Source organism: Nerophis ophidion, linkage group LG14 (genome assembly GCF_033978795.1).
Source record: "Nerophis ophidion isolate RoL-2023_Sa linkage group LG14, RoL_Noph_v1.0, whole genome shotgun sequence".
In the NCBI taxonomy this organism is placed as follows: Eukaryota; Metazoa; Chordata; class Actinopteri; order Syngnathiformes; family Syngnathidae; genus Nerophis; species Nerophis ophidion.
Window position 1 is genome coordinate 22,901,226 of NC_084624.1, and position 23,985 is coordinate 22,925,210.

At 38.1% G+C, this 23,985-nt stretch overlaps 1 protein-coding gene across 2 annotated transcripts in view; it reads left to right on the forward strand.

Annotated features, from left to right (window-relative positions):
* Positions 1 to 2,991: 2,991 nt before the first annotated feature.
* Positions 2,992 to 23,985, forward strand: part of kcnab1b (potassium voltage-gated channel subfamily A regulatory beta subunit 1b) — a 175,462-nt gene continuing 154,468 nt past the window's right edge. The window contains exon 1 of one of the 2 annotated variants that reach the window (XM_061920157.1): positions 2,992 to 3,121. The gene's annotated coding sequence lies outside the window, so the exon portion shown is untranslated. Of the gene's footprint in view, positions 3,122 to 9,626; positions 9,866 to 23,985 lie in introns of those variants that run through there. The other variant, XM_061920156.1, reaches the window with a different exon arrangement.

The window sequence follows — 23,985 nt, forward strand, 5'->3', positions numbered from 1 at the left end:
ACAGGAAGCTGACAAAATAAGAGCACTAGACAGGAACTAAAGACGAGAGACACCAAACACAGAGGAAACAGACAAATGCAGAGCTAAAAAATAAAACAGACAAACTATCAGGGGAAAGCCTGACATTTAGAGTATAATAAGTCTCTGATTCTTTTTAATAACATTGTTATTCTGAGGCTAACCAAAAATAAATTAAATACTTCTTACCATTAATGCGACTTCTTGAACAGGTGCGGTAGAAAACGAAAGGATGGATGAAAATGCATGAGAATGTTTTATATTTTGAACGTTATTTTTGACACTGTGATTACCAGTGGAATTATTCATTACTGATCCTGTTAAGCAACGTCAGCTAAGATTTATCTGAGAGCCAGATGCAGTCATCAAAAGAGCCATAGGTTCCCTACCCCTGACCTAGTATATACAATAATAAAAAAACAAGTAACTGTATTTCATTTAGGATTATTTCATATCTTCATTTAAAAAATATATATATTTGTATATTTTTTAGATATAGTCAATAAATAATGTGAACATGTATCATAACATGGAAATCTAAGAGAAGGTGTTGTGAATAAGAATACCTGTGGACTGGGAATTATTTTTTTTTTTTTTTACATGCGCTCTGAATACGCACTGTTGATTGATTGATTGAAACTTTTATTAGTAGATTGCACAGTACAGTACATATTCCGTACAATTGACCACTAGATGGTAACACCCGAATACGTTTTTTAACTTGTTTAAGTCGGGGTCCACGCTAATCAATTCATGGTAAAAACGTAACTAGTGATCCATCGAGTTGGATTTGAACCAGTGCCCTAAGGAACTCAGCATAAGCAACTATAGCCCTCCACTCTACCAACTGAGCTATCGAAGGGATTTGCTGTTGCAGCTTTTTAATGTAACCAGATGGTTGTGTGGGTGGGACAATGCTGGGTGCTGAGGCAGAAGAAGCAAAGCAACTTGTTAAGACTTTAGGTTAGAAGAACCCCTGTACCGAAATGGTATAATACAAATACACAAACCGTTACAGCCCTACTAACAGATCGAGTAGAAACTTTGAGAGAACAGGATAAAACAACAAGGAAATGAACACAAATAACTTTTTTTCCGATATATAGTATGATCAAAATATTCCCACACGGCGGAAATGAGCTCCGACGATGATAAATTACAAATGACCAATGACAGAAGTGCAGCGATTCTGTTGGCAGCAGCATCTCGTTGACAGATGCGCTTCCTTATAAACACAGTTTGGCGCACACGCGTCAGTGCGACACAGTTCGCGTATCGGTCACGTGACCGAAACAGCTCACTTTCGAAAAGCGGTACGCGCACCGACACAGTGTTTTGCTCTATGAGCTCGACACATGCGCCGATGCATCGGTGTTGCCGGACCCATCACTAATGATTTCAAAAATCTTAGAATCACACGGAGGGACCTAGTGAATGACCTGCAGAGAGCTGGGACCAAAGTAACAAAGGTTAGCATCAGTAGCACACTACACCGCCAAGGACTCAAATCCTGCAGTGCCAGATAGTATATGTCCAGGCTCGTCTGAAGTCTGCCAGACAACATTGGATGATCCACAAGAATATTGGGAAAATGTCACATGGTCAGAAAATAACCATAGAGCATGATTATTCACCAGGTGGTCTGTGAGTTCAGTTGAAAAAAACGTATGAACTTAAAACCCTTACTTTTTTGCAGCGGATTCTTAAAGGCAGAGCACTCCTCAAATAAATTGAGGATGCAGGTTTTCAGGAATATACAAATTAATACTAAAGGTATTATTTCTTCGGTCCTTAAATTCCTGGAAATGTGATTCCCGAAACCATCTCTGTCATGCAGCTCTTCAGCGCCGCCCTAGTGGCTCCCTGGACTTCCTTCAGAGATGTGTGAAAATGAAAAAAGATGAAGAAAAAAAAAAATAGTTTGAATACATTTTCTGTGGGAAGACATCATGACACAAACCTTCCTAATTGTTAGAAATCCCAATGTTTATGTTAATCATGCTTCACTGATGAGAGTATTTGGAGAGTGATTCTTAAACTCATCGTTGTTTGTTTACATGAACAACTTTCTCCGATGCCGCCACAGAAAGACATGTTTTATGCCACTTGTCTCATTTTGTCCGCCAAACTTTTTATGTTGTGCGTGAATGCGCAAAGGTGAGCTTTGTTGATGTTATTGACTTGTATGGGGGGCTAATCCGGCATATTTGGTCAGTGCATAACTGCAAGCTTATCGATGCTAACATGCTATTTAGGCTAGCCGTATGTACATATTGCATCATTAAGCCTTGTTTGTTGGTATATTTGAGCTCATTTAATTTCCTTGATGTCCTCTGTGTATTTCATTTATATTTGCATGTCTCATGACACATAATCTGTTATTATATTGGCTGAATTTCTCACAGTTGTTTGTGTGCCACGTTGTTCCAGACCACAGCAAATGTTACCCAGCTCGCAAAGATTGTAATAAATCCATTAGAAGAAGACAGCCTGCCGTTCCCTTTAACTTGCACACATATTTCTACACCTATACCATTCTAAGTTAGTCATTTCCAGAAGTAATCTCATCCTGTGTAAAGCTTACGTTTTACTAGTAATTTTCAATGTAGCAAAAATGTGTAGAATAAAAATTTAAAATACAGCATTTCTGTCAACGAAGATTTGCATCAGCCTTTGATAGTAGGCTAATATAGATAATATAGACATTTACATCATGACTTCATTATGACCCTTTTATAAGAGTTCTGATTTTTTGACAGATTTTTTTTATTTTTAGTCAATATGGCTCTTTCTCAATTTTGGGTTGCCAACCTTAATCTAGGTGAATATCCCTGCCATAGAGGCTGCGACGGGGTAAATGGTTCGGACCATATGAGCAACACAATAACATACATGCATCTTCATTATGTAAATTGATTTTACCAGGCATCTGTGTTGGCCCTGTGATGAGATGGCGACTTGCCCAGGGTGTACCCCGCCTTCCGCCCGAATGCAGCTGAGATAGGTTCCAGCACCCCCGGTGACCCTGAAAGTGGTAGTAATTGATGGATGGATTTTACCAGGCAGATACTAACGTGAATGGCTTGTGGAGCAGAATAAATGGGTGAGCAGTTTTACTTTTTCTGTGGGAATGATGTTATGTGCACTTCATTCCAAACCTATAGTGCTGTGTTTGAAGATGCACCAGCATGAATAAACACATTCAAGAACAGTGGTTCTCGAACGGTGGTACGTGGGCTGCGTCTAGTGGTACGTTTTAAATATTCAAACACAGTGTGACTGTTTAACGGTGCCATTTACAGGACTGTCTCAGAAAATTAGAATATTGTGATAATGTCCTTTTATTTTCTGTAAAGAAACTAAAAACATGGAAATGTCATACATTCTGGATGCACTTTCCAGCATGATCTGGCACCTGCCCAAAGTGCCAAAACCACCAGTAACTGGTGTATTTTTATTTTTTTTATTTTTTATTTTTAGTTTAGTTTAGTTTATTAAGGATCCCCATTAGTCTACACCGCAGTGGAGACTATTCTTCCTGGGGTCCAGGCAAAAAACATCACACAACCACAGAACAAACGATTAAAATGCAGTACAACATGATCCAATAATACATTGTCATAATACAAAAATAGCAACAACAAAGAACCAAAAAATACTAATAAATGTTGTTACATAATAATTTTCATACCAAAGATAAGAATAGTAATATAAAAATAGATATACTGTATACATTTTTGCAAAAATAAAACAAAGAACCAATGGCCTAAAATATACACATTAGTGTACCAAGGACAAACAATAAGTGACGAAAAAGTATCATCCTTCTATTTTCTGCTGCTTATCCCATAATCAATAAAATACTCAATAGTCAATAAAAACAGTCATGACATTAGGTACAATCTAGAATAATCTCTTTACGCAATACTTCTCCTTTTAGTCTATTCTTAAAGCCCACTATGCTGGTGATTGATAGCAGATATTGTGGAAGTCTATTCCAGTAAGTGATTGCCCAATACATTACAGTCTTTTTCAAAACATCACTTTTGGGTTTAAGACGGGTGAGAGCACCTCTTTGGGCTAGCCTGGTACTGTAGTTGTGACTGTCACTGGCAAGCAAGAGCTGAGAATACAGATATGAGGGTTTATGGCATGTATAGATGTTTTTTAAAAATAGAATCAAACTACAAGCCAGTCTTTCAGCAACTTTCATCCATGACAATTCATGATGAATGATCTCAATGCCAGTCCTAAATGAGCAATGGAGAGCTAGTCTGGCAGCTCTGTTTTGGGTAAGCTGGATTTTATTTAGATCTTGTTTGGATGCATTAGACCAGACTAGCTCTCCATTGACCATGGCATTACTGTCTGCGATTGGCCTGCCAACTCCCCTGACCTGAACCCTATAGAGAATTTGTGGGGTATTGTGAAGAAGAAGCTGAAAGACACCAGGCCTAATAATGCAAATGAGCTGAAGGCCGCTATTGAAGCATCTTGGGCATCCATAACACCTCAGCAATGCCACAGGCCGATTGCCTCCATGCCACGCTGCATTGATGCAGTAATCCATGCGAAATGATTCCTAACCAAGTACTTAGTGCATTAATTGACATTTTCAAATGTTTGATTTTGTTTTGCTGTTATAAATCTTTTTTTTTTACTTGGTCTGAGGAAATATTCAAATTTTTTGAGATAGCATTTTTGAGTTTTTTTAAGCTGTATGCCATAATCAGCAATATTAAAATAATAAAAGGCTTGCAATATTTCAGTTAATGTGTAGTGCATCCAGAATGTATGACATGTCCATGTTTTTAGTTTCATTACAGAAAATAAAGGACTTTAACACAATATTCTAATTTTCAGAGACAGTCCTGTATGGTGATGTGGCCAGAAATGGAACTGCAATCACGGTCAAAATTCTGTAGTCCCCTTCCTCTCTCAATGACTGAAGTTGCCAGATACGAATCCCAATCCTACCCCAAGGAACTTCAAATGGCAATAGACGAGTCCTGCGCTGTAGGTTTCTCTTGTTTATGCTTCTTGTAAGATGGTTTACCAAGTATTTATGCCACATTTTACTAATTTAAACTTTTAATTTTCCTGAAGGAACTCTCCTAAAGGAATCAATAAAGTGCTATCTATCTATCTATCTATCTATCTATCTATCTATCTATCTATCTATCTATCTATCTATCTATCTATCTATCTATCTATCTATCTATCTATCTATCCATCCATCCATCTATCTATCTATCTATCTATCTATCTATCTATCTATCTATCTATCTATCTATCTATCTATCTATCTATCTATCTATCTATCTATCTATCTATCTATCTATCTATCTATCTATCTATCTATCTATCTATCTATCTATCCATCTATCTATCTATCTATCTATTTATCTATCTATCTATCTATCTATCTATCTATCTATCTATCTATCTATCTATCTATCTATCTATCTATCTATCTATCTATCTATCTATCTATCTATCTATCTATCTATCTATCTATCTATCTATCTATCTATCTATCTATCTATCTATCTATCTATCTATCTATCTATCTATCTATCTGATGTCCATTTGCCAAATGTATTTGTAAAGTAACGCAACAATATTTTAGTTGGGAGTTGGGACAGATTGTTGGCATTACCCTGCTAAAATGTCTAGTTTGACCGCACGGATCACCATCTAAATACTTATAAATAATAACTAATATGTTATATATTGCATAGGCCTACTTCAGGGGTAGGGAACCTATGGCTCTAGAGCCAGATGTGGCTCTTTTGATGACTGCATCTGGCTCTCAGATAAATCTTAGCTGACATTGCTTAACACGATACGTAATGAATAATTCCGCTGGTAATCACAGTGTCAAAAATAACGTTCAAAATATAAAACATTCTCATGCATTTTCATCCATCCATCCGGTTTTTACCGCACCTGTTCAAGAAGTCGCATTAATGGTAAAAATTGTTTTATTTATTGTTGGTTAGCCTCAGAAAAACAATGTTGTTAAAAAGAATAAGAGACTTATTATACTCTAAAAATGTTGGTCTTTCTTAAAAATGCACGCATATATTTGTATTCAGTGTTAAAAAAAAAAAAAATTATATGGCTCTCACGGAAATACTTTTAAAAATATTTGGCTTGTATGGCTCTCTCAGCCAAAAAGCTTCCGGACCTCTGGCCTACTTTGATGGCAAGCTAAGGCCAACAGTAAAATGACTGTCACATTTCATTCAGCATAACCCCATGTTGCATCCAACCAGACGTGCCGCATTCTCTTCCATGTACGCACATCACCATCTTTCAGTGCAGAGTGCGATTCTATGAGCCGACCCACGTTATGCAAACGCCAAGTTACGCATAAATCATACAGCCTACTACAATTTCAGTACAGAAAGTAGAAAATCATTACATAAGATGTGTTATATAGTGCCAAGCAAATACCAGCCATATCTGCAAAATGCACATACAGTACCAGAAACCGCAATTAGCCATGCTAATGTTGGAACCCATTTCTTCAGGGTATCAGCATATTGAGAAAGAAATAGGCACTGACACCACCCATATCCACACAGGTTTTATTTGTCGAAAATATATGTTGCCCAACACATGGATATACTGTATAGGCTAACGGGCATATATTTCCCCTGTTAAACTGTATGTCCATGTGTCATTGACCAGGCTAGCATACTAAGCATTGGTTGCAGGAACATATTAGCATTGTTAGACAAGATCAGAGAGTGTACAATAATGTTTACATACCAAATGTCCATTTCCATGTATTACAAATAATAAGAAAACCTAAATGACAGACTTATCTATCAAGGAGGAAATGAGCAAGTTTGGCGTCAGATGAGAAAAATCTTGTCCGCCTTTAATGGTTTCCATCTTTCAAAGGCATCCCCGATACAAATCCTGGTTTTGTTCCTGGCTTGGTCATGAATAAGTTGAATAAGAGAATGGTATCTTTTAGATGTACTAAGGTTTGACATGTTTAGTAACTTTACCAGTGCCATTAGCTAGACAAAGTTGGTGGTGTGTAACTGGCAACCTGGGTGTAACACACTGACTGACTTTGTAATTGGTGGAGGGCGGGGTGGCGCATCGAAATGAAAGCGATAACAATATTTCGGGGCTGTAAATGAAATTTTGAAATTACCTTTTTCCGGCTGAAGTACTGTTATCAGTTATCGAAGTATTGGAAAACACCAGGATGTATTTATTATTAATTTTTTGATATATCAGGGCCATTTAATGACTTGACATGGAATTATGTTTGTATTACATAAGGCTCCTTTAAACTATTGTTACAGTGGCCAGCAAAAATAAATGTACTTTTAAATTAAAACGTCCTGCCTTGTTTTCTTGATGAATACTTTGGCCTACTATGCTATTGTAATGTTGGTCATTATGGTGGTAAAAGTGTTTTCTGAAGTGGTACTTGGTGGAAAAAAAACGCACTGGCCTAGACCAGGGGTGTCAAACTTGTTTCCATTGAGGGCCACATTGCAGTTTTGGCTGCCCTCAGAGGCAGGCAGCTTATAACATTAATAAAAGAAACATACATGTATATTAGCCGCATGATATTGTAACACCATTACCTATGCACTTGATTAGTAAACGTATATTTTACCTCCACTTTAAGAAAAACAATTTTGCGGCCCAAAAAATGGCAGAATTTTACCCCAAAATTTACAGAAAAATCGTCACACGCTATCTTACTGTAAAATTCTGGTGATTGAGCTGCCATTTTTTTTTAGGTTTTTTGCATAAAAATGATAGTTGGTGTTTGTGTATGTGTGTGTGTTGTGTGTGTGTCTGTGTGTGTCTGTGTGTGTGTGTGTGTGTGTGTGTGTGTGTGTGTGTGTGTGTGTGAATGTCATGTGTGTGTGTGTGTGAATGTCATGTTTACAGTGTACAATTTGATGGATATCTTGCTTTGAAATCATAAGGCTAAGTAGATATTTTAGTATAATTTTACTCCAAATATGTTTTGAATGTATGATAATATAATATCTGTTGCATTATTAGATAGGTAATGTTTAAAAGATACATAACTGCATGCAGGACATGTCTTTTATTCAGTCAAAATAAAAAAAAGAAAGAAATAAACTACTTTTATTGATAAATATTATACAGTATATAGGCTCCACGGGCCATTAAAAATGATGTGGCGGCCAATATATGGCCCCCGGGCCTTGAGTTTGACAATATGTTATAGACCAGGGGTCCCCAACCTTTTTTCCACCAAGGACCGGTTTAAAGTATGCATTATTTTCAAAAACCGGCTTTCTGTGTGGCAGATAAAAACAGCAAAAAAACCGAGTCAAATCAACTCACGATAACGCTGAAGTTGTGGGAGCCCTCGGTGTGTTTCTTTGCAAAGAGATGGTCCCCCGCATGTTGACGGCGTATACTGTTTACCAGTGTATTCCATCCATTTTCTACCGCTTGTCCCTTTTTTGGGGGGTCGCTGGAGCCTATCTCAGCTGCATTCGGGCGGAAGGCGGTTTACACCCTGGACAAGTCACCCCAACACAGGGCCAACACAGATATACAGACAACATTCACACTCACATTCACACACTCGGGCCCATTTAGTGTTGCCAATCAACCTATCCCCAGGTGCATGTCTTTGGAAGTGGGAGGAAGCTGGAGTACCCAGAGGGAACCAGCGCAGTCACGGGGAGAACATGCAAACTCCACACAGAAAGATCCCGAGCCCGGTATTGAACTCAGGACCTACATATTGTGAGGCAGATACACTAACCCCCCTTGCAGCGGTACTCAGGTGTAATACACTTTTACACCACTTGTTGCAGTAATGACAATATAAAACAAACAGAAGATGTCTGGCGCTAATGTCATAGATACATTTCTTAAGCACAAACATTATGACTAAAGTGGTGAAGCTGTATTTTCATTTGCACTTTAATTTGATTGACAATTTAGTTAAGAAAAATCAGTATTACTAATTTAATTAATCTATTTTAGCACAACATATATTATGTGAATGTATTGTTTATTTTCTTAGTACCTTCAGCCTGTCCTAACCTTAATGTTTATTTGTTCTATTAATAATATCATCTTTCTGATTAACACATGCTTTTATGCCATTTGAAAAGGTAACAAACTAAGTAGGTTAGATATAATTATTGAATACGATCAAAATCAAGAGTACGATTACTAATTCAATGTTAATATTGGAGTGGTCCCCGGACTCCTCTGTATAGGAAAAGTTGTGTCCCGTGGTCAAAAAGGTTAAGAACCCCTGCTATATGCAATTACCCTGCAGGGCACTGCAGATGGAAAATAGCATTTGGCTACAATCTGGCACACTAAAATTTGATATGTGCATTAATGTGCTTTGTCCCATGTACTGTAACAAAGTAGTTGTAATATACATCTACTAACAAGATTATTGATGTGTTAATGTGGGACAGGCGAAAGTTAAGTTGGTGGAAAAGCAGTAGTTTATAAATTAAATAATGTTTCTGTGGCAAATGCATCACGGACCAGTACAGGTCCCTGGACCGGTGGTTGGAGACCACTGATCTAGACCATCCAAAAGAGTGTGCTGTCAGCCTGAGAGCCACTGATCCACGCACTGTGTGAGCGTTTTAGGACAGCCAGCATTAAGCCTTTTGAACCCGAAAGGGGTGCACACAGCCGGCTGTCCCATCCAGGCGGGTGGGCATGGACCAATGTTGCACCCAAAAAACCCCAGCAGCTGTCCTCTGACAGGCTGCAGAGACAGAGGACAAAGAAGGACGGCTGGAGGAGCTTTTGCATGTACTTTGATTGAGGTTACCTGCGCCATGATGCTCTGCAGGTATGTCTTGCCTTCATTATCTCTTCTATTTTACATGGATTGAATTTTTCTGAATAAATGGTGATTAACGGTCCTTGTAGATTCCTTCTCAGTGCCATCGTTCCCCCTCCATCATAAGACATGTTTTAAAGGGAAAACAGTTTTAGTGGCAGCTATGGAGTGGATTTGAATAAGTAATGAGGCATCTCACTGAACATATGTTTGTTTGCAGTTATGATTGAATACGTCAATAAATAGGATTGTGTTTATCTCTATTCGCAATGTTGTCCCTGAAATGTTTATTTTTGTGGGATTTGTGACTGTAGAGTAGTTAGTTATGCATCCATTTATTTTTCGGATGTATTTGTGCCCGCTTGAAAACGGAACAATGATTGCAGCCCCGTTAACTGTACATCCTAAATTATCCTCCAGCGAGCAATGCCTTATTTTGTCGGGCTCAATACTTCCACATTTACATAAAATGCATATTTGCCTGTAAATGTGTCTAACCGTGACAATATACCCAGTTTCTGCCTATGCTATGCTCCATCCATCCATCTTCTTCCGCATATCCGAGATTGGGTCGCGGGGGCAGCAGCCTAAGGAGGGAAGCCCAGACTTCCCTCTCCCCAGCCACTTCGTCCAGCTCTTCCCGGGGGATCCCGAGGCGTTCCCAGGCCAGCCGGGAGACATAGTCTTCCCAACGTGTCCTGGGTCTTCCCCGTGGCCTCCTCCTGGTCGGACGTGCCCGAAACTCCTCCCTAGGGAGGCGTTCGGCAGACATCCTGATCTGATGCCCGAACCACCTCATCTGGTTCCTCTCGATGTGGAGGAGCAGCAGCTTTACTTTGAGCTTCTCACCCTATCTCTAACGGCGAGCCCCGCCACCCGGCGAAGGAAACTCATTTCGGATCCTTGTACTCGTGATCTTATCCTTTCGGTCATAACCCAAAGCTCATGACCATAGGTGAGGATAGGAACGTAGATCGACTGCTAAATTGAGAGCTTTGCCTTCCGGCTCAGCTCTTTCTTCACCACGCTAGCCTATGCTGTGCTAATCAAAGCTAATAGCTAACTACTGTTTAATTTGTAGAAACATAGTTAATACTTAAATGGCAAGACTAATGGAAATAAAACAGTATTTATTGGGTTTAGTCACATGACTGTGGGATTAGTTAGCTGTTGTAACAATTCTCACACAGCAGTTTGAGGCTTTTATGCAATGCTCATTCACGTTGTTCAATCCTAATGTTTGAATTGTCAAAGCTAATTCCAGCTAGATTAGATTAGATTAGATAGTACTTTATTTACTTTACTTTACTTCATAAGCCAATATGCTAAGTTAACATGTGCTGCCTTTTATGTCACAATTTACATCTGCATGATAACGTGATTGACAGAAATAAATGATAAATGGGTTGTACTTGTATAGCGCTTTTCTACCTTCAAGGTACTCAAAGCGCTTTGACACTACTTCCACATTCACCCATTCACACACACATTCACACACTATTGATTTAGTAGTTTTCAGCACTTCTTTGAGGTAGCTAGCCATATTAGCAATTTTAGCCTTGGTCCTGTTTTGTTCATATATATGCTATTCTAAGAAAATCAAAGCTAATAGCTAACTATTGTTTATTTTATGGAAACATAGGTAACACCTAAATGGCAAGACTTTTGGAAATAAAACAGTATTTACTGGCTTTAATCACATGACTGTGGAATTAGTTAGCTGTTGTAACAATTCTCACACAGTAGTTTGAGGCTTTTATGCTATGCTAATTAACGTTGATCACTCCTAATTTTTGAATTATCAAGCCAAATTCCTGCTAAATCAATATGCTGCATTTAATGTCACAGTTTGTAAATGTATCTAAATTATTTGATTTTAGCATGGTTTTCAGCACTTCTTTGAATTAGCTAGCCATATAAACAATTTTAGTCTTGGTCTTTTGTTGTTGTTTTTTCTATGCTTTGCTAAGATACTCAAAGGTAATAGCTAACTATTGTGTGTTTAATTTGTAGAAACATAGTTAATACCTAAATGGAAAGACTATTGGAAATAAGAGCATAGTTGTTCACTCCTAATGTTTGAGTTATCAATCAATAAATCAATGTTTGTTTATATAGCCCCAAATCACAAATGTCTCAAAGGACTGCACAAATCATTACGACTACAACATCCTCGGAAGAACCCACAAAAGGGCAAGGAAAACTCACACCCAGTGGGCAGGGAGAATTCACATCCAGTGGGACGCCAGTGACAATGCTGACTATGAGAAACCTTGGAGAGGACCTCAGATGTGGGCACCCCCCCCCCCCCCTCAAGCCAAATTCCAGCTAAGTCTACATGCTAAGCTAACACATGCTGCCTTTTAATGTCACAGTTTACATCTGCATGATAACATGATTGACAGAAATATTCAAACAAAAAAGAATTTGATTTTAGTATAGTTTTCAGCACTTCTTTGAATTAGCTAGCCATATTAGCAGTTTTAGCCTTGGTCTTTTATATATATATATATATATATATATATATATATATATATATATATATATATATATATATCAATCAATCAATCAATCAATGTTTACTTATATAGCCCTAAATCACTAGTGTCTCAAAGGGCTGCACAAACCACTACGACATCCTCGGTAGGCCCACATAAGGGCAAGGAAAACTCACACCCAGTGGGCCATCTTTAGCAGGAGCTCCTCGAGGTCGCAGCCCGTCCGGGCGCCGCCATCTGTATATAGTGAAGTGAATTATATTCATACAGCACTTTTCTCTATTGACTCAAAGCGCTTTAGATAGTGAAACCCAATATCTAAGTTACATTTGAACCAGTGTGGGTGGAACTGGGAGCAGGTGGGTAAAGTGTCTTGCCCAAGGACACAACGGCAGTAACTAGGATGGCGGAAGTGGGAATCGAACCTGGAACCCTCGCGTTGCTGGCACGGCCACTCCACCAACCGAGCTATACCACCCTATATATATATTGTTTAAATGTTGCAGTGGTTTAAACACCTGTTTGAATTAGCGAGCCAAGTTCTAATTTAGCCTAAGCTAAGATAACCTGTGCTGCCTGAACCATCCCATTTAAGTTTTGTATGATGACAAAAATAAATACTAAATTCATCATATTTCATTGATTTTCAGTTTAAACACGTATTTGAAGTAGCTAACCTTATTAAAACTTATTCAGGTGTTACTTTTTAGTGGTCAATTGTACAGAATATGTACTGTACTGTGCAATCTACTAATACAAGTTTCAATTAGAGATGTCCGATAATGGCTTTTTTGCCGATATCCGATATTGTCCAACTCTTAAAGGGGAACATTATCACCAGACTTATGTAAGCGTCAATATATACTTTGATGTTGCAGAAAAAGGACCATATATTGTTTTGACCGATTTCCAAACTCTAAATGGGTGAATTTTGGCGAATTAAACGCCTTTCTATTATTCGCTCTCGGGGCGATGATGTTACAACGTGACGTCACCTAGGTAGTCTATCCGCCATTTTCTCAAACACATTACAAACATCGAGTCGAATCAGCTCTGTTATTTTCCGTTTTTTCGACTGTTTTCCGTACCTTGGAGACATCATGCCTTGTCGTGTGTTGTCGGAGGGTGTAACAACACGATCAGGGACGGATTCAAGTTGACTTACGTGGAGTGTGCATCGATTAGCACGGCATGCTAATCGATGCTGACATGCTATTCAGGCTAGCTGTATATACATATTGCATCGTCATGCCTCATTTGTAGCTATATTTGCATCCAGTCTTTCCCTCCACCCACATTTAATGCCAAACAAACACTTACCAATCGAATGATTCAAGTTGCCCCAGTGTCAAAAGATCCGAAAGTCCCTCGTCTGCACATTTTACCAGCGAGGCTATGACAGACATGGCACAAAGATGTATAGATACCCTGCGACACTCAAAGCAGATGCATTTCTAACGATAAAGTCAACGAAATCACAAAGGTGAGTTTTGTTGATGTTATTGACTTAAGTGCTAATCAAACATATTTGGTCGCGGCATGACAGCCAGCTAATCGATGCTAACATGCTATTTAGGCTAGCTGTATGTACATTTGTAGCTATATTTGCATCCTGCCTTTCACTCCACCCAAATCTAATTATAAACAAACACTTACCAATCGACGGATTTAAGTTGCTCCTGCACATTATACCGGCGATGCTACGACAGACATGGCACAGAGATGTATGGATACCCTGCGACACTCAATCGTTGGTTAGAAAGCGATCACCGAATAGCTTCAATAGTTTTTCGCTCAATAGCTTCAGTTTCTTCTTCAATTTCGTTTTCGCTATCTGCCTCCATACTCCAACCATCCGTTTCAATACATGCGTAATCTGTTGAATCGCTTAAGCCGCTGAAATCCGAGTCTGAATCCAAGCTAATGTCGCTATATCTTGCTGTGCTATCCGCCATGTTGGCATCACTAAATGACGTCACAGGAAAATGGACGATGGATTTAAGGATAGCGAAAATCAGGCACTTTAAAGCCTTTTTTCGGGATATTCCATGATGGGTAAAAGTTTGAAAAAAACTTTGAAAAATAAAATTAGCTGGGAACTGATTTTTTTTGGTTTTAACCCTTCTGAAATTGTGATAATGTTCCCCTTTAAAAACCATTTCCGATATCAACCGATACCGACATATACAGTCGTGGAACTAACACATTATTATGCCTAATTTTGTGATGCCCCGCTGGATGCATTAAATAATGTAGCAAGGTTTTCCAAAATAAATCAACTCAAGTTATGGAAAAAAATGCCAACATGGCACTGCCATATTTATTATTGAAATCACAAAGTGCATTATTTTTTTTAACATGCCTCAAAACAGCAGCTTGGAATTTGGGACATGCTCTCCCTGAGATAATACGGATACCCACTTCAGCTATGGGAAGTACTATACTTTGACTTTCACAGAGTGCATTATTTTTTTATTTTTTTAAACATGCCTCAAAACAACAGCTACAAAAGCAATGAAGGCACACAGCTTCAGTCCGGAGTATACTAGAGTAATGAAGTAAACAATAACATAGTCCTCCTTTAGTGCAAGACTGCCTGGCATACTGTATAACAGGAAATTATAAACTGGGCTCAATCTGCCCTGCTCTAACGTATTTGTATGAGTAACAAAAATGTGCTGCAAGCGAGTGGTGAGTGCTTGAAGTTGCCTAGCAGTCAGCCAGAGCTTCTGAAATGCTGCATTGAGAAGGGCACCTCTGTTCACTGCAAGCTGCAAAATGTGCGCCATGCAGGGCAGACTAGCCACACCAAACTCCATACTGCGTGCGTTGTCCCTGACCACAGCGTGGGCTTTCAGTTTGGGGTGGTTTTTGTTGTATTTTTGTTTTTTCTCGGCGGGGTCTTTAAGCGACAACTGTGTGGTAATACTTTTTTTTGGTATTTGCTTTTCATCCATCTTCCGCTTGTATTCATCGTGTATCTCCTTATGATTCTTGAAGAGGTGGGAGATCAAATTGCTCGAAATTAAAGGAAAACCTGTTGGTTCCTCCTCGCATAACCATCAATCAATCAATTAATCAATCAATCAATTTTTATTTATGTAGCCCTAAATCACAAGTGTCTCAAAGGGCTGCACAAACCACTACGACATCCTCGGAATAACCCACATAAGGGCACGGAGAACTCACACCCAGTGGGACGTCGGTGACAATGATGACTATAAGAACCTTGGAGAGGACCATATATGTGGGCAACCCCACTAGGGGGACCGAAAGCAATGGATGTCAAGCGGGTCTAACATGATACTGTGAAAGTTCAATCCATAGTGGATCCAACACAGCCGCGAGAGTTCAGTTCAAAGTGGATCCAAGACAGCAGTGAGAGTCCCGTCCACAGGAAACCATCCCAAACGGAGTCGGATCAGCAGCGTAGAGATGTCCTCAACCGATACACAGGCGAGCAGTCCATCCCGGGTCCCGACGAGCGGTCCATCCTGGGTCCCGACTCTGGACAGCCAGTACTTCATCCATGGGCATCGGACCCCCTCTCTTGTTGAGGGGGTCCGGTCCCAAACCATGTCGTTAGTCAGTCACCGAGCAAGTTCGCTTGTTAGCCCCGGCTACAGCACCGGCAACAACACACTGGTGTTGTTGTTATGCTCCGCTCGCGGGGGTTTGATGAGGTCATCAAGCGTGGCCAGTAAACTTCTCATGCTGTAGTCGTACTGCAACTCCTGTGTTGTCTGTGGGAGAGGGGCTGCTGACTGGGAGATGCAACTTCTCTGTACTTCTCCCTATGTACATGTTCCACTCCGTACAGCGGCGTTTCAAAAAGTCGTACATTTGACTTTTTCAAACCGATACCAATAATTTCTGATATTACATTTTAAAGCATTTATCGTCCGATATTTTCGACAGTCCGATATTATCGGACATCTCTAGTTTCAATCAATCAATCAATCAATCAATCAATCAATCAATCAATCAATCAATCAATCAATCAATCAATGTCATCTGTTGAGTAATACAACTAAGGTTTTATAATTAAAGAAGATTAAATAAATCCTCAAGCAAATGTTTGACACAAAATTATATGTATTACAAGGATTAATATATTCGGCTAATAAACGGCTAGCCTGTTAAGCAATTTGGCCTTTATTGTGTCTTTATGCTATGCTGAGGTAACCACTGCTAACTGTATGTCACAATATTGCATTATTTGTACCCTGAGTTTGTGTTTAGATGATCAGTTCACAAAAATAATATTGTGGGCATGATTAATGGAATTTAATATCACTTTTGCTATGGAATCTCTGAATGAGCTAGCTGGATCAGCAAAACAGGCTACTTTTAACCACTGCAATGCTCGTTTTATCGCCATCCACATAACAATCTAAACATTCTGAGTATGTTTTTCGAACGCAAAGTTTTTAAATCTGTAGGAATTGACCTACATCTGTTTTATCAACTGCCTTATTGCACCACATCCTGCCTGGAGAGCATTTAGGCTGCAAACAAATCAAAGTGTTAAAAAAAAAATCAGCAGGCCCAAAACTCGAAGTCATTAATCTTAAAGTTGCAGGTGTGCGAGTGTTTAATCAATACTCAATAAAGGACTTAGCCTCCAGCGTTAAATGTGTGCGGGACACATCCTGATGTCACTCAGCGTCACTCACGCCAAAGAAACGATTTTGCTTCTGCGGGCATGTAGGACACATAAGTCATAAAGATGTGATCTTTCATCACACAATATTTATGACTATTGTTTTGTTTTTCATAAGGTTTGACTTCTGCTGCTCGACGCAAAAACCTGCACTGCGACAACGTCATTTCCCCATTGTAGGACAGATAAAAGTCTATCTTATCCTAAAATTTCTCGGTAGAGAAGGGTTGTTTCGATACCAATATGTGGGTACGGGTACTTGGTATCATTACAGTAGATGTCTTGGTGTGGATCCACCCATGGCATTTGTTTACATTGTGACGCCGGTGAGCTATTGTATCCTCCTGCGTTGATTTTTGGAAAATAAAAATAAATAATCTAATAACTCCAGTATTAATCATACATACACCGTGTATTCTGGACTATAAAGCACACTTAGAATCCCTTCATTTTCTCAAATCGACAGTGCGCCTTATAACTCGGTGCGCCTAATGCACGGAATGATTTTGGTTGTGCTTACCGACCTCGAAGCAATTTTATTCAATACATGGTGAAATGATAAGTGTGACCAGTATTCACGCTTAACAGATACGTGTAGACTGCAATATGACGACAGTAAACAACATAAAAACTATAAATGTTCTATTGAGAACATGGACCATTACACACGGCACTCAAAAAGCACAACATAAAAACTATAAATGTTCTATTGAGAACATGGACCATTACACACGGCACTCAAAAAGCTATGAAGCCATACCGCTTGATGGATTGTCGGCACGTTACAGGTACAGTAGTCAGGCATACTGCGCTTCAACATACAAGTATTATTATGGTGTGTGTATAACGAATGCAAAATGGCACCCTCTGGCGTTTTATTTCACAATATTATGCAAAACCAACTTTTCTTACCTTCTGGTACCTGCTGATGTGCATTTGGGATCTGCATAAGTCCTGAAGATTTGTGCGCATCTGCCTTTGTAGTCCATGTCGACAACGTTGTCAATAAACTTCTTCTTTTTCTCTATCTTCTTGTTATGGGACATTCATCCTCTACTGTTGTCATTTATAATATAATGTAGCACAAGTTTCTAGCTTAAATCTGTCAGTAAACTCGTTATGGAAGTGCTAAAAACTACTGGTGTAGTGAGTTGAATTATTCACCCAAGGAACCTTAGTTATTAGAAAGTTTCGAACGGCTTTTCGTGGGACGCATTTCTTGGGGATGAAGAGATGCTGCTGCGTTATTGATTGAAGTAAAGTCTGAATGTCATTAATAAGTTAGCTCCAATTTTTGACACTTCTTCCACTCCCGTCCTTGCACGCTACACCGCTACAACAAAGATGATGGGTGAAGACGCTGTCGAAGTGGAGGCGTGTAAATAAGACCACCCAGAAAACGGCGCATCATGGAGCAACTGTCAGAAAGCGACTTGAAAATGATCTGTAAAACATCATCTATGCAACATTTTGACCAAAAAAGCACCATTACATGTTATGTAGACCAAAAGGAAGTGTTTTACAATTAGAACAAAATCAGAACATGACCCTTTTAATGCACTTTATATTCCGGTGCGCCTTTTTGTATGAAAATAGACCTGACAAGACCAACTCATCGGCAATGCGGCTTTTAATTCGGTGCGCTCTATGGTCCGGAAAATACAGTACTTATAGTACCCTCTTGCTTGCTCTTCATCGGTGGGGAACATGTTTAGCCTCCTCCAGTGATAATAGTACTTTGGATTATTGACTTGAGGGATTGGCAAATTTACAAGAATAAAAATACAAAGAATTGGACGGTCCCAGAAAAATCTGAATGTTACACCCAGCCATTTACAATCAAAGCTAATATTGATGAGTACTGTAAATAAGTGCGGTACAGTAGCGGCCTACAGGACAACATGCATAGCAATGATCTGCTGCAGTGGGACCAGCTTATGGATTTGGACGTGAGAGAGATAGACGGAGCAAAGCCGGGGAAGAGATAACCGACACGTTCCGAGTGGGAATGCCAAGGAAAACCATTAAAGCTGGAAGTGATCCCGTGAGGAGAGAATGATGAGAATGCAGCATCGGTGACATCACACGCAGCTTTGGAAGGCTTTCACTCGCTTCTTCTCAACAGGAGGTTAGTGCTGATAAGTGGGAAAACTCTTTGAAACAGCCTGTAGAACTTTGAACAAACTAAATGCTCGTAATGTTTTTTATCGAGGAAGGAAATTTGGATTTTATTTAAAGGAAGCGCTCCAAAACATTGCAAGAATACAATTATGAGATTGTAAATTTAAATTTTATTGTATACAATTTATTTATTTATTGTATTATAATTTTTAAAATGTTTTACCAAACTGTTACTAAAATTTTCAATTTGGAAAAATATTGTTATGAATTTCTATCAAAAGAGTTAAAACGCAGAATCATCAATGTCCAAAGTCCCGCATTTTTTTGATCCGAGCAATATTCTGAAAAACTCAATCTGCACAAAAACCACTGTAGCAAAAAAAAAAAAAATGGTATAACGTTGCCGTAAAAATACTTTAAATTTACAATAGTTTGATGAAAAAACAGTATAAATTTTACGATAAAAGTCTAGCAACCGGGCGGAAGTTTTTGTTTTACCTTAAAATGTAAAGATTTTAGCAATAATCTAACAACAAAAGCTACAAAAAAAGGCCTCAAACAATGTTAAAACATGTAGATTTTACGGTGAAAAACCTGCAGTCAGCCGCCATAAATAAAAAAAACATATTTTCTGATTAAAGTAATTCAGTGTGAAAACCAAAGTAAATTTTACTGCCAAATTATAATGGCTGAGCGAACATTTTTTTGTTGTTGTGGCTTTTGCAATCATGCTGTGGCTAAAAGCTGTTGTGTTGTGGCTTTATGTTCTGTTGAGACTTGACGTTGTTGTGTTGGGAATTTATCAAAGATGCTCTTGTGTTGTGGAGTTTGCATTTGTCCTGGCTTTTGCAATTGTGCTGGGGCTGCAAGATATGATATTAAAATGCTCGACAGTCGGAGACGCTTTCTTAACAAGAGGTTACAAACTCAGGGAGTCAAAACACACATAAATATCCGTTTAAACACGCAGACACGTAAAACTCTGGCGGGACTCGCACACGTCAGACACAACAACACCGTCTCTTAAAGGCACACAGACACACATTTCACAGATATTACACTATTGTCTTGTGGTGTTTGCGTTTCTTATGACCTTTATCCACCACCTTAGATATTGGTAATTTTTGTTTTAATCAATCAAACTTTATTTATAAAGCGCTTTTAAAACAAAAAAGAGATGCAACGCAAAGTGTTTTACAAAGTTAAAAACAATACTCTGGTCACCCATATCCCCCATTATCACATACGGACACAGATACCAAACACAAACACACACACACACACACACACAACATACACACATTTGTAACTATATGAACAAACGATTGCATGGCTGAGTACAGAGGAGACATGTGAGTAAACACTATCACATCGGCACCAGGAGGTCATCAGACCATGGCCACCAAGATGCTGACATAAAAGTACCCCAACGTTCCTCAAAGGAGGGAGATGACTCACTCATTTGAGGAACGTTGGAAAATAAAAATAAAACATATGAAGATTACTAGAAAAAATTAAATGAAAATATGGTAAATAAATAATAAATAAATATAACTTAGTAAAATCTTGCATAACTATTAGGATAAAAAGTTAAATATGTATGACTTCAATAAATAATTGATATTACGTAAAAGCCAAATCAAAAAGGTGGGTATTAAGCCTGCTCTTAAAAACATGAACATTCTCCACAGCCCTGAGGTCCTCCGGCAAGATGATCCATAGACGGGGACCATAATGGTGGAAAGATGCCATCCCGCGACTTTGTGTCCTGAGTTTGGGAATACTTAGGAGATGAGTGCCGGAGGATGTCAGGGCCCGGGAAGGTTCATAGGGTAAAAGCAAATCTGAAAGATAAGAAGGCCCATTACCAGAAAAAAACATTTACAAACCATAGGAAGAACCTTAAAATTGATCCTGAAACACAAAGGGAGCCAATGCAGAGATTTTAAAACTGGTGTAATGTGAGTCCGCCTTCTGGTCTTCGTCAGGACGCGTGTCGCTGAATTCTGGAGTAATAATTGCAAAGGTGTAATAACCTTTCTAGGAAGACCAGAAAGCAGGGCGTTACAATACTCTATACTGTATGTTTTGTAATAAAAGCATGCATTAGTGTCTCCATGTTTCCTTGAGAGAGAATTGGGCAAACTGATGGGAAAACAGACTTAACATTTTCTTTTTTGTAAAAGTGCTAAACTTCACATAAAGCTCTCACTGTTCTTAAATCCAATGTTTTCCTTTTTGTAGTATCAATAAAAGTTATCAATTTCCTTCTAAAATGATTGTGGATCAATACAGATCTCTTGGAAGGCAAAAATGTTGAGCACAGATCGATCTACTTGAAATGTAGGAATATTGTCACGCCCATGGGGTTCATGTTTTGTTTTAGTCATGTTCGGTTTGGTTGTTTGGACATTCAGTTCTTGTTCCTGCAATTCATTGTTTTTCTTATTTTCGTAGCAACTCATTACTTTCCACCTTGTCTTCAAGTCACGCCCCTGTCCTCGGTTCTCACACCTGTTAATAATTATCATAGCTATTATTTAAGCCACAGTTACCAGGTAGTCAGCCTGGCAACTTCATATTCCTCAACTGCTTCATGCCATGCTATGCTGTTTATTATTTCTGTCCATGCCACGTAAGTTTTTGGTTTGTTTTATACCACAGTTAATGTCTTTTGATTCTTTTGTTCATAGCCATGCCTTTGTGCTAGTCATTTGTTTTCAGTAGTCAAGTGCGTGCCTTTTGTTTGCTTCCTTTGTTTGCCTTTTTGTCAGTTATAGTGTTTAATAGATAAAAAGGCAAACATATGGCGTGCACAATGGCGGAGAACAAACTTGACTACTGAAAACAAATGACTAGCACAAAGGCATGACTATGAACGGAAGAATCAAAAGACATTAACTGTGGCATAAAACAAACAAATATAAATCAATATATTGATCAATCGTTACACCCTTAGTGTAAGTAATCAAATACATTTATTATATTTCTATATGTAGCAGGAAAAACGTTGACATACCTGCTTTAAATCAATGTCGTACTATTTGGAATTTTACCAAATATCTCTGAAATAGCACACATCTTTATAAAATCCATCCATTTTCTACCGCTTGTCCCAAATAACAGATTTGGATAGACCCTAACTCTAAAAACCAATATACACCCAGAAACGTTTTTTTTTTTTTTACTTTTCCCAATAATCAAAATGTACTTTCCAATCCACTTTATTTAAATAGCACATTGGCGGTTCATTGTTTCTCTTTGTAGGACCAAAAAGTTTGTACCTACGGCCATCACACGCTTAAATAAGGCTATCATAGTAAATATATTTATTTTTTATGCCATAGAACTTTAATCACAATGATTGTATTGGTTTATTGGGTATTATATTGTTTTGTTGTACAGTGTATACTGCTAATTTTTGGTGGATTTGAAAAAATGTTTTATGTTTTATATGATTTGAGTTTACCGTATTTTTCGGATTATAAGTCGCTCCGGAGTAGACGTCGCACAGGCCGAAAATGCATAATAAAGAAGGAAAAAAATATACATACAGTATGTCGTAGTGGAGTATAAGTCACATTTTTATTATTGCAATTTAATCCTTAAATAAAATAGTGAACATAATAGACAACTTGTCTTTTAGTATTAACGTATTTTTCGGACTATGAGTCGCTCCGGAGTATACGTCGAAAATGCAGAAGGAAAAAAACATTTATACGTCGCACTGGAGTATAAATCGCATTTTTGGGGGAAATTTATTTGATAAAACCCAACACCTAGAATAAACATTTGAAAGGCAATTTAAAATAAATAAAGAATAGTGAACAACAGGCTGAATAAGTGTACGTTATATGAGGCATAAATAACCAGAGGTGGGTAGAGTAGCCAGAAATTGTACTCAAGTAAGAGTACAGTTACTTTCCAGATTTATTACTCAAGTAAAAGGAAGGAGTAGTCACCCAAATATTTACTTGAGTAAAAGTAAAAAGTATGTTGTGAAAAAACTACTCAAGTACTGAGTAACTGATGAGTAACCTGTTCATTTAATGATTCCAGCAACAAATAATGCACAAAAACATAAAAATAGCAATGAGCAAATTCAGAGCCAGGAATATCTCTTAAGCAACTAAAACAATAATATATATTAAATAATAGTACATTAAAATAAAATAAAATAAATGGCACATTAAGCCACAATAACTTAACAGCACCATAGCCTCAGTAGGCATTCATTGATGTGATTGATTGATTAAAACTTGTATTAATAAATTGCACAGTACAGTACATATTCCGTACAATTGACCACTAAATGGTAACACCCCAATAAGTTTTTCAACGTTTATCAATTACTTAGTAAATGACCAAGTCGAGGTGATCTACCTCATATACATACACACATATCATTTATACACACACAAATCATATCTATATATATATATATATATATATATATATATATATACATATATATATATATATATATATATATATATATATATATATATACAGTATATCATTTATATTTATTTATTTTGCCGTTTTTGTCGACATGTTGAAGGTGTTTTAATGAATATGCAAGCATGTTTAACTTATAGATTCCTATCTTTCATGAAGACAAGAATATAAATTGGTGTATTACCTGATTCTGATGACTTGCAATGATTGGACTCAGACGTCCACGTTTTCAAATGGAGGAGAAAAAAGTTCCTCTTTTCTGTCTAATAACACATGAAAGTAGTTGGTTTTGGGCATCTTATCTGCCCAGCTTCCATATTCGTTTTTAAACACTTTACAAGAAATACATTGGCGGCAAACTCCGTAGTTTGCTAGCTTGTTTGCGCTGG